Raw genomic sequence first — 12443 nt, forward strand, 5'->3', positions numbered from 1 at the left:
CCACACTCCAGGCATGCTGATCTCACACTGTAGAAATGAAGTACACTAACACTCGGGCAGCCCAATCCAGACATAAGTAGCGGCTGGCCGTGGCGAAACTGCTGCACCTCTAGTAGACTTCCTGAGGACTTCAGCACGCTGGAGTGTGGGGAGGGGAGAGGTGTAGCTTGCCGTGAGGGAGACGGTCACCATGGCAATGCCACTGGCGTAGGCACACAAGGGAGGCAGAGGCAGCCGGAGGGGAGAACCAGCCCACCCCCCACCCATTGGCCAGGCCTGGTGCATGCGACATGGCTCATGACAGTCAGGGATGGGGAGAGGCAGCCCCGGAGAGGCTGATAGCCATCCCCAACCCGCCCCCAAACACAGAACGGAGCCAATGATGGGCAGACCATCAAAGGCAAAGGAGAGATGTCTCACCAACACGGGGAGGGAATAGGAGTGAACCTGGGCATGAGAAGCCTGGCTTGGTGGCGAGGCAGGGATGGGGGCGGGACAGGCCCGTGCGGGACCATGGAGAGGCCGTTAATCTCATCATACCCTCCCGCTGTCAAAGACTCTGCCAATGGCAGGCAGACAAGCAGGAAGTCCCAAGTGCAGGAGTTCGCTGTCATAGACAGCAGCTGGAATGTGTGTCTGGGAGTAAGCAGCCCACCAGCAGAAACCCCCCCACCCAGAGACTCCCTGTGTTGCCCTGATACCCTCTGCCATGTGTATGGAACACCTCCCCCGGGGGCTGCAGAACTCGGAGTGCAAGTTCATCAGCCTCAGAACTCAGTGTCCACTTCATCAGCCCCCCTTTTTGCCTTGCGCACAACAACCCTGTGAGGTCGGGTAGGCTGTCAGCCCAGGCAGGCTGAGGGGTGGCACCCCCCCCTCCCCTGTCCAGCCACGAGGGGGCAGCATGGTGGCTCATAGCCCCCCCCCAAAGAACCAAGTCTGCCCACCCTCCCAGGCATTCCCTCGGAGAGGCCACTGACAGAGTGTGGGGGGGGGCTGCCCAGGGAATGTGCAGCAGGTGCCAAGAGGGCACAGCTCAGACTTTATTTTTCCGGAATAGAGTGCAATGGTTGCCCTGGGGAGCGCTGGGCTGTCTTGCTGTGGACGGGGTTCCATTCAGAGTGGCGGGCAGAAACAGCTGAGAGAGTGGAGGGAGGGTGCAGCGAAACACCCGAAAGCCTGTGTGTTGGATTCCCACCTGTAAAACAAAGACAATCAAGAGCACCTGCAGGGACAGCAGCTGGAGAAGAAGGCTGCATTTCATCCGGGTGCTCTCTTAAAGGGACAGTCTCTGACCCACCTTCTCTTAAAGGGACAGTCTCTGACCCACCTCCTCGTATCCGGGCGGCTGCCACATGCACACACACCCTGCCCTGCCAGGGATTGGGAACGCGGCAGAGGACAGACCGAGGGAAGGGAGCAGGCAGCAGCAGAGGGGAGCAAGGTCAGCAAATTCCCCCTGCCAGAGCCCACTGCCTGGTTCAAGTGCAAGAGACGCTCACACACCACCTGGTCTAGAGCGAGGGGGGAACAGCAGGGGCACACTATTGAACTTACCCAGCCATGGGTGACAGTCCTTGCATACAGAGCCTCCTGAAGCTGGGAACCTGTGGAGACCTGGAAACAAGAGCAGTTAGCCCCAGAGGAGAGACCTCGCTATCCCCCTAGCAAGTCAAAGATACTGTCAAAGCAACCGCGCAGTGAAAACCAACGTGCCTGCCTGTCCCTCGCTCTAATTCCGCATGGTGGGGAGCTCACCGGCAGAATTTCTCCCCATGCGCATCTGTCACTAACAACTGAGTTGCGGGAGGTCAGAGTGGAAGTATTTCTAGGAGGGGCGGCTGCCGATTGGCTGCTGGGGAAGGGACTCGCCAGCCTGGGGCGCGAGGAGATTGGTGAGGCAATTGCACCACTCCCTTTGTGAGCTCCTGCAGTGGTGGCGGCAGCCTTTGTTTTCAGTTTCAATGAGTGCCTATGGGGCACGCCGCCATTTTTGCAGACATAACTTTGTGCCTCTCAGGAGGGCGTGTCATGGCCCAAACTACTCAGGGAGCCGCCTAAGCTTGGTCGCGCCCCCAACTCCACCCCCTTCTGCGCCTGAGCGCCGCACTCTGCCTCACCTCCGCCAACGCTTCGGCACAGCCCTCAGGTGCCGTTGCTCTCTGGCAGAACAGAGCTGGAGTGGCCCCATGCACATGTAACTCCCCTCTGCTGTGGCGGCACTAGCCGCACGTCTGCACAGCTGGTACTTGCGCCTGTGTAGCAGATCGTCTGCTCTTAAAGGACTTTCTGCCCCGCCCCCTTAGGATTGTGCTGTCAATGTACATGAGGGCAAATATATAATGGATTAGCAGGCCATCCAAATTGTACACGTATGTCACTTGTTCCAACTAGTATTAAATTTAAGTTTTGTTGGCAATTCTGACTCAATTCCCCCGTGCATTGCAACTACAATGCTGAAGATCCCTTTCCTGCTTCTAAGAAACCACATTGCTGGTTGCAATTTAATTTTTGTTGTACTTGTACATATTTTCAGAATCAAATATTGCAGCTGCTCTACAATTTCCTTTCTAATGTTATAGCAAATTTTATTTAACAGCAATCATATCAAGTAATGTCAAACACTGTATTTCCTTGAGGAACTAGCAAAAATACTTTATCCTTTGACCATTCTCATGCTGTCCAGGATATTTTTTTATTTAGTGAAAACATATGAAGGATAAATGCAATTATCTTTATAATAAAGTACAAAGAGTTGTTAGAAATATTTGAATCTTATTTAAAAATACACAATTCTGTTGTTATAAGGTATTGGTTCATCCTTTATACCTTGGTAAAATAATGGTGATTTTTACTAAGCCATGAGTTTAACCAGAGTAAATCCTGTAACTTTCTTAGTTCTTAGTTGTACTTGGTTCAGTTCTTCATCTCCCCCCAGTATTCGGTAAAAGTTAAGTTCGATGCAATCATAGTATAAAGCAGCAACTATTGTAATCCTGGAGAGAGCATCGTTTTTTTTACATTGGTCAACAAAAATAACAATGGATCTAAAGGTATAGGAATATTCATCATTTCCAGAGTTCTTTCCTTCAAGATTTTCCAAAACACATTTGTTCTGTTACTAAGTACTATGAAGGGATAAAGTTGCCTTGGATTTAGCACAAAATCAATTACTGTCCATTACGGCTTTTAATGTAACTTGGACAATTTCCTGATGTAAGATATTTTGTAGCCTTGAAATAATTTTCTCCTATGTTCAGCCAGATTGAAAATAATTACTAAATAGAAAATTCTGTCTGGTAGTTTGTCTCTATTTTGCTGCACTGGATTTATACCATTTTGCATAAGTTTCTGCTGAAAGGAAAAAGAAGACAGAATGGGAAAATATACATGTATTGGTTTATGTGTACACCTATTCACATGTAAAGAGGTTACATAAGGAAGGGGGGGGGGTATGTTTTTCCAGAAAAGTTGAGTGTGGGATACAGGACGATGGATTCTGCCTCTCCCTGGCTAAGCTATAAACCATTGTTGAGGTATTTCTCTACATATTTGCTCCAGTTTCAGAAGTGAGCTGGACTGAAAGGGGCAAAAAACTTTAAAGCAACAGCATGCAACAAGGTAAGCAGGGAAGCAAGTCAGACTTGAGAACTCCTTCCTCATGATTTTTATAAAATTGAGTAATGGATCAGGTTTAAGGTTCTAGTATTGACATTTAAAGCCCTAAGCGGTCTGGGACCAGCGTATCTCTGGGACTGCCTCTCCTGATATGTCCCTCAAAGAGCATTACGTTCAGCTATGACAACTAGCTGGTGATTCCTGGCTTTAAAACCATTCAGCTATCCTCAACCAGGAAGAGGGCCTTTTCAGCCTGGTCCCAACCTGGTGGAACACTCCATCTAGTTAGACCTGGGCACTGAAACAATTCTGCAGGATCTGTAAGGCAGAGATGTTCTACCTGGCATATGGTCGGGGTGTCCTGGCAGCTCCTGGCCAAAACTTGGGTGGGTCCCTGACCCCCCTGAGAGCCCTCCCAGCAGCCAAATGCAGATGGAGGCAGCACTCAACCCACGATTTCTTGAGGCCTTCCCCCCGATTCACAGTGGCAAAGGATGGGCCGGCAAGGAACCCAAGGAGTCCTGCAGCAGCAGGCAAAGGGAGGAAAAGGTGCCCCAGCAGCCTGAACCCAGCAGCAGCAGCCCAGGATGCCAAGTTGGACCCTGCATCCAGGGACACAGGAGAACTGTGGGGCAAGTGGCAGAAGCAATGTTGGAGCCTGCTCAAGTAGGGTCAGTACCTGGCCCTGCAGAAACTTGCAGTATCTTGACCCGTGCCAAGCTGCTCCCTTCACAACAGTAGCAGCCAGCATCAGGCTGCTCAGGCAGCGGGGAAGCACCTGAGTGGAGAATGACGGGGAGGCCTACCCGAGACATGCCTGAAGCCCAGACTGCTTAAGTGCAATGGCAGGGTCTGAGCACAAGTCCGATCAAGGGGGAGGCAGGGTCCAGCAGAGGGAGTAAAATGAGGCTTGGCCAGCAAGGAGGTAGAGAAGGAGTGGAGGCTGACAGCTTGAGGGAAGGCCAGAGAGAGACTGGAGGCCCAAAAGAGCACATCAGCCAGGGTGGAGGGGCCAAGAGGGAGAAGATAACCAACTCCCACCCATTCTGAGACCTCTGGCCTTGCCAATGGGGGATCACACCACCTTGGGGGCAATGGTAGCCAGAGGGCAGACCCCAGAGGAGGAGGTGGGGCATGAAAATCTGGTGGAGAATACAGACAGCAGTACCCTTCATCTAGGGTATCTGTGGCTGCACCTTCCTGCCCCCTGGATGGCAAAGTTCGTGACCAATGGTACAGCCCCAAATGTTTCACATTCCCTCACATAAGGAACAGGAACAGACAGATGATAGGAGTGAGGAACATGATGAGGTCCTGGAACCGAGACTGGCCATGGACCTCATGCAGTTTGGTTAATGGATGGCCAAACACCAGGCACAGTTGCTCCATGACCTCAGCCAACAGCAGCAGGCATTGCAAGCCAGCTTGATCTGCATGTTACAACAGACCATGCAGACTCTTCAAGACCAAACTGGGACTGACGGACCCTTTGGGGCTGAGTGCAGCCCATGCCCCCCCTCACAAAGTTAGGGCCTGACGAAAACATAGAAGCCTACCCCGAGGCCTTTGAGAGGATGGCAGAGGCCACCCAGTGGCCTTAAGAGCACTGGGCCTTTGTGCTGGGACCCTACCTCACAGGGAAACCCCAAATTTCACCTGAGTCCCACCACCAGTGATTCCATTCCTGGCAGTTGCCTGCCACAACAAGACCCTGACCAGCTATAGCGACCCTCAAGGATGCTGCCACCTAGTGGTTACATCCTACAATGGAGGACTGTCAACAGAGAATGGAGCTGGAGGTGATAGAGCAACTGCTATAGGTGCTGCCCCCATGCCCCCAACAATGGATTGCCTTATGGAGACCCATGGAGCTGAGCAAAGTGTGGGAATTATGGTAGAACTTTCAGGCAGCCAACCATCAAGAGGGAGTTCCCTGGGAGGAAAGGTTCAGGCATGCAAAAGGTCCCCCACAGCTGGGGAAGGCAAGGGCAAGCCCACTGGCTGGCAGACCCCCAGGGTTCAGGACTGAGGAGTCAGGGCACACCTCACAATGCCTCCAGTATTAGCTTGCCAACAATCCTTTTCAGCTCATGGTTGACCATGCCCTTCTTGTTTGGTTGGCCCACATGAAGGATAGTAACCTTCTTCTCCTGCGGTGGTATATATCACTTCTGCCATTTCGCTTCACAGTGCATCACCAGGCCGCAGCGGATCACCAAGTGGCCAACTACCTCTCCTGACTGTTCAAGAATGATCCCACAATGAATGACAAAAAGGGTGTGTGTTAGGGATGTGAATTGGGTTTGGCTGAATTGAAGAAACCTCCGAATCACCCCTGATTCGGAAGTATATGGTGCCGTATACTTCCGAATCCAATTGGAAGCCATTATACGGGAGCTGTATACGGCTCCCCATATACTTCCGAATCAATATTCGGAAGTATACTGAAGTCCATAGAATAGGTGTGAAAGGAGCTTCTGCAGCCTCAGGGGAGCTTCTTGCCTCCTTTCCCACCTTTGGAAGCCTTTTCCCGCCTCTCCCATAGCCTCCCTGGGATCAGGGAGGGAGGGGGAGGGAGCCCCAGCAGCCAATCCAAAGCATGCATTTGCAAAATGCATTGCAAATGCATGCTTTGCAGGGATGTTGTGTAGCTGATGGCTGGGCTAATCTCCCAGCCATCAGCAACATTGTTGTTCTTTTGTTTACTTGGGTATCCAAGTAAACAGTGTTCTCTGCCCAATCACAGAGCAGTGGTATTTTTTGAAACTGCTCTGTGTAGGACCAGAGAACCTTTTTAAGGAGTCTGCCTGGCTGGACTCCATTCCATTGCTGCTGTGTTGGTGTTGGTGTGAGAAAAAGATTGTGCTGTGTGTCATGGGTACTGGGGACCCTGCAGAAGAAGCTGAGCCTGCAGAAGAAACTGTGCCCCTGCCACCTGCACCAGTGCCCCTGCCTCCTGCTGGAGAAGATCCAAGCCCCCCTGCCTCGCCCTCTCGGGTGGCTCGTGTGCGTGACCGCCTTCGTCAGGACCTCAGGGATCGGAGGAGGGCGGCACGCTCACGAGCAAGATGCTCCCTGAGCCCTGAGTTTTGAAAGGATTCTGGCCCTTCTAGGAGTGAGGATGCTTGAGTCTCAGCAGGATCCTGGCTGCCTCTCTGAGCCAGCAATTAGCCCAAATGGGCAACAGACAGCAGAGGGCTATATAGCTGTAGGCTTTGGGAGGAGGCTTTGTGGAAGCAACTAGTCACCTACCTGACGTTTTAGTATCCACTTTGGCTTTTGACTTTGGCTTCTGGACCCCCCTGACTTTGGCTTTGACTTCTGGACCCCCTGACTTTGGCTTCTGAACCTCTGACCTGCAATACCTGGACTGTGATTTGGTTTTGGTGCCTTGGACCCTCTTTGCTCACCAGCTGCACACCTTGGACTGCCCCTGGACTTTGCCTGACCTGGCCCCAGCTGTGACACTGTGCTGGCCCTTGGCCTGAGCTGCTGCTGCTCTCTCTCAGCCTTGCCTGACCTGCCTAGAGAAGAGAAGACATCTAAGGAAAGACAGTCTTGGGGTTCTTGTTTTTATTTTAGTTAGGATAAAAGTAAAAGGACTTTTTAAGACTCAGAGTCCCTTTACTTATCCAGATTGGGTGGGTGGGTACTGGGTAGCTTATTTGGGGTTAGGGGGTTCTGTTGGGGGTGGGGGCCTGGGGTGGGGGGTTGCCAATTTGCCTATATCTTACTTTAGTGAGAGGACTTTTAAAAGTGCAGTGTCCTTTTACATTTCCTGGTTTTGGTGGCTTGGATTTCTTGGGGTTAGGGTGAAGGTTTTTTGGGGGGGAGGGGTTGGTAAAGTTCCTGTATTGTTAAAAGTCATTTTTTTTACTGTTTTAAAAGGGTTCTGTGTTTGATTTGTTGCTGCTGTGTCGTGCTGCTGTTGTTCCTTTTCCCTTCTGGTTCTGAGGGGGGGGTGCTGTTTGGCCTAATTTTCATTGTTAAAAAGGTCACTTCTTTAAGAGTTGAGTTTGTTGGCCTTTTCTCAGTGATTTGGATCTGTTGCTGTTGGTTTTGCATTGTGCCCTGTTGTCCCTTTCCTGGTCCTGGTTTTGTGGGGGGAGGGGTGTTGTTGACTGATTTGGCCTGAGGTTTTTTATTGTTGAAAGGTCACTTTTTTAACAGTTGAGTTGCTTGGCCTTTTCTCAGTGATCTGTTTGGATCTCTTTTTGTTGTTTGGATCTGTCCACTGCTTCTTCTGTTTGAGAGTTGTGTTGTTTGGGGCAGGGCTGGAGAGCTGACATCTGTAGATAGTGTGTTCTGTGGCAAGGAAGCTGGCATCTGGGTGAGAGACCCAGAACCAGCATGTTTGTTGTGCTTGGCCAGCTCTCCCCGCGTTGTTTGGGGAAGGGCTGGAGAGCTGGCATCTGGGTTTACTGCAGCCTTGAGCAGATTCTGTTTTGTGTGGCAGCGATGTTGGCAACTGGATTTATATTGGTTCCAGGCCAGCAGGGTTCATAGAGTAGATAGATGGATGTAGTGCATTTGGGTCCTATAGAGATTCTCTGGTGTGAAATTAAGGTTTGACTTTGGGTGCCCCAGGAATTGGACACCCTGGCCCAATCTTTTTGGGACTTGGGGGTTTTGTAAGGGAGAGTCCCCTGCGGGTTCCCTGCAGTTTTGGGGGCTCTCCCTCAAACCCCTGCCCCCCAGTAGCCTCTAATTATGCTCTATGTTGCCATTGATTTCAATGGCCCATAGGGTATAATGGTGGGATAGGGGCATCCTATAATGGTGGGATAGGGGCATCCTATCCTATGCCCCTGAAATGGGACCCCCTGGCCCAATCTTTTTGGGACGTTGGAAGTTTGTAGGGGAGAGTCCCCTGCAGGTCCCCTGCAAATTTGGGGCCTCTCCCTCAAACCCCCTCCCCTCCAGGTGGCTTCCAATATACCCTATTTTGCCATTGATTTCAATGGCCATAGGGTATAATGGGGCTGTATATTTGGAAATAGCTGTACATCTACCGTAGGTGGGGTCCAGCACAGGGAATAAAAGGAGGCCAGCAAGGAGGTTGAGGAGGAATGGAGGCTGACAGCTCAAGGGAAGGCCAGAGAGACAGGAGGGCAAAAAGCGTATCAGTCAGGGTGGAAGGGCCAAGAGGGTGAAGTTAACCTGGCCCCTGCCCATTCTGAGACCCAGCCTTGCCATCGGGGGGGGGGGGGGTCACACCGCCTCGGGGTGACAGCGGCCAGAGGGCAGTCCCCATAGGAGGAGGTAGGGCACAACAGTAATACCAACAGTCTGACGAGCACCAGCTTCTGCCCTTTTGGTTTCCATTTCACTTTCATTTGTCCCTTCCTTACTGTTACCATCTGTAATGCATCAGTTTTTATTAGGCACCAGTATTGTTTATTTAAAAATTGTAAATTTAAATTTTAAACTATTTATTATGATGTAACCCTCCCTGAGTCCTGCTGTGTGGGGAAGGGTGGCCTAGATATCGTAATAGTAAATTAAATTTAAAAAAAATTTCCAATATCCTATTTTATGCATGTGTAGCAGGAATTCCAGGAAAAAAACCCCACCAAGTAGGAAACCATACAGGTCAAGCTTGAAACAGATTTATTGACACGTCAGAGCTCAACTGCCTAAAAACCAAAGAAATTGAGCTGTCTCTATTCTTTATATACCAGCATATATATCTTCAGAGTGGGTTTACAAAAAGCAACTTATTAGCATGTGGTTTACCACCAATATTTCCTGTGCAGGTGGTTAGCTTTGTGAACCAAAGATGTTTTTCTAAGTAGAAGAATACACGTCATGGAGACATAACCTGCTTCCTGCCTACTTTTAATCTTCTATATGGGCTTATTTCTATAACACTGAGCTTTCAAGCCAGGTGGCAGAATCCTCGTTCACAAGGTACTTTTCTTACCACAAGCATAGCATATTTTCTCTTGCAGTTTTCTCTTTCTTGCAGTTAGGGCATATGCTTGCTGTCAGTTCAATAGTTCACTTAAACTTTTCCACTGTTGCTTCATCCCCCCCCCCCCCCTTTCAGACTTGACCTTACCCTGATAAGGGGGAAAAGTTTGACCATTCAGTTTTAAGGGGCACATGATTGTGGCTCCTCTTATTTGGAGTCTTCAGGGGGCCAAATTAATAAACTGTTGTCTTGGGCTCTTTCATGGTAATACTCATGCCTTTCGCTTTCTGTTATTTATTTGAAAGCAGCAATTTTGTGAGGTTAAACTTTTTACCGACCCAGCATTCAGTAGCTAACAGGAAATCTAAACTAGTAGTTTTACAAAACCACAGTGAATAGGATTGGTAGATTTTACACCTGTGTGTTGACTTGCCAGCTTCCAGTGCGGCAAGAGCAGAGGACTGCAGCACCGTTGTCTGTGGTCCTTAGCCGGTTCCGGAGGGCTAAGAATCAGGGGTCGTTTTCTGGATCCAGAATTGTAGATTTTTTCAGGGATTGACTGCTTTGCCTAGAATTTGGTTGCTGGCTTAAGGTACGTCTAGTGGACTTAGGCAACAATTTCTAGACACCTTAACAGCTGTGGGGGAGCTTAACAACACCACATGAGGGTCTTTTCATTTAGGCTGCAAGGTTTAAGTTTTGTTTTTTCTAAACATACTTTGAAATTCTGTTTACAGCTTTTCCTAGTGCCTGTAATTTTTATTGAATGATTAAATTTCTTAACTGCATCAGGTTTTTTTGTGAATTGATGCCTAGGAGTGGTAGTCTTTCAAACATGGCTTTAAAGGGGGAAATCTTAGATCTTCTAGTAGGCAGACACTACAGTCTGAATAAGGCAATTGGCGAGATTTTAACTTAAGGCAGCCTTGTTTTCTGACAGATTTTAAACATAGTCAATTTTTAATGATCTGTTGGCTCATTTGACTTTACCAGAACTCTGAGGTTATTATTTTTATAACATGCAGTTTTTAAGTACTTTCTAAAACTTTGCACGCATCCTGTACGGTTTTCTTTTTCTCCTTTAAGACCAACAAAGCTTCACCCAGAATGTAAACTTTTGTGCGCATGCACACTTCATCAGACAATGAAATAGGGTACAGTGAGCAAAGTTACATACGGCTGATGGGCAGTGATTAAGCCTACAAAATAGTACTAAATCTGAATATCTATTACTCAAGGTTCTCAAAGTGGTTTACAGCTTTAACAGTTTGCTATCACACCATCTTCTAAAAAACTTATTTTATTATATATTTAATTTCCATGGGTAGCCTTACTGTATGGCTCAGACCATTTATAAAGGGAAAAATGTTTTGGGGGTTTGGTGGAGTTTTTGCAGACCTGGGGAGTGGGTTTTAGGGGTTTTTTTTAACAATGCATGCATGCTGGATGTATACATATTTAGTGTTTTACTTATGAACTTACAGCAGACATTTCCCCCCCCCTTCTGCTTTCTGATAACCCTGAAGTGGGGGAAGGGCCTCCAAATCAGGGGATCCCCTGTCCCTACCTGGGGATTGGCAACCCTAAACTCAGAAGGCGAGTTCACCCAGTAATACTGCTTAGAACAGCAGCCTTAATTCAGCATACCTACTTCAAAGAGTGCTCCCAAATCAGCGTGCACAAGGTTGGGGCAGCTCTCTTCAGCAAGAAACAGAGGCACTGCGATCTTTCTTGCACCTAGTAGGGAGTAAGCTCAGCTGAAACACTGGGATTTGCTTCCAAGTAAATGTGCAAAAAGAAGAAAATTATGAAGAAGTGGGATGACGGAAGCCTGTGGAATGCAAAATGGCTGCAAATTGATCCCAGCAGGTTCTCTGTGTAAACGCCAGGATTGGGAAGTGAAAGAGAGGAGCCAGAAAGCGTGGGGGGGGGGGGGGCGGCAATCCTACAAGGGCTAGGCAGTATGCAGTTAACTTACCACTCCCCCCCTGCCCCGCTCCAGGAGGCCCTCCTACCTTTGTGTGCGTGACTGCAACCAAAGTTCCCTTCAGAAGATCAGACGAAGGGGGCTTTGAATCTTGAAAGCTGTTTATAACCCTAAAAATCTTGGTGGTCTCTTAAGGTGTTCCTGGACTCGGCTTGGCTCTTCTCATGCAGAGGAACTGAGCTCTCCACCTTAAGCAACTGCTCACAATGGAATCGCTCCCAGATGCCATACCCCCCATTCCGCTTCCAGATTTTTGGAAAGCGGGGGAGAAGGGGGCTAATCCTGGGGTCCACTGCCAGGGCGGGAGGTTTGGGAAGCCTACCACCAAAGCTTATACTTTAAAAAAATCTGTAGCAGCTTCCATGTAAAAAGAATCTTTCATGTTACATTTATTACCAATTCTGTTCAGTTTTAGAGTGCTTTCCTGTTCTTACGCAGCTAATGTTTTAATTTTAACCACAAGCTTACTTTCATATAAAACAGGCAGCATGCCAGCAGAATATTATAACATCAAACAAGCAAACTTATTTTATATGGCTTCTTCCTGTAGTCCTGTTTTTATAAATATGTATCTACCATTCAATGAATAATATAATTTATTGAATGATGTATCTAATACATCTCTTTTACTTTGTTTAAGTATAGGCTTTTATTTAAATGCCAGAATAAAAGGTATAGTCAATTTATAGTTGCACAGGTTCCAGACCAATCAGACAGAAAAGTATAACTCAACATTTTTCCTTTACAACATTGCCATAGGTCGGCCCCAAGGACTCCCGTTTTCCTCTGTTTCTACCCCTGTGAGAATAAGGATTCTTGTGCATGTTTTCAGAGTGCCTACAACCTTGGTGTATTGTTTCCTTGCCTCTTCAGGCAGGCAGAGTGGTTTTCGTAGGCCTCCAAAAATGCAGGGAGTACCCTTAG

Source organism: Heteronotia binoei, chromosome 21 (genome assembly GCF_032191835.1).
Source record: "Heteronotia binoei isolate CCM8104 ecotype False Entrance Well chromosome 21, APGP_CSIRO_Hbin_v1, whole genome shotgun sequence".
NCBI lineage: Eukaryota > Metazoa > Chordata > Lepidosauria > Squamata > Gekkonidae > Heteronotia > Heteronotia binoei.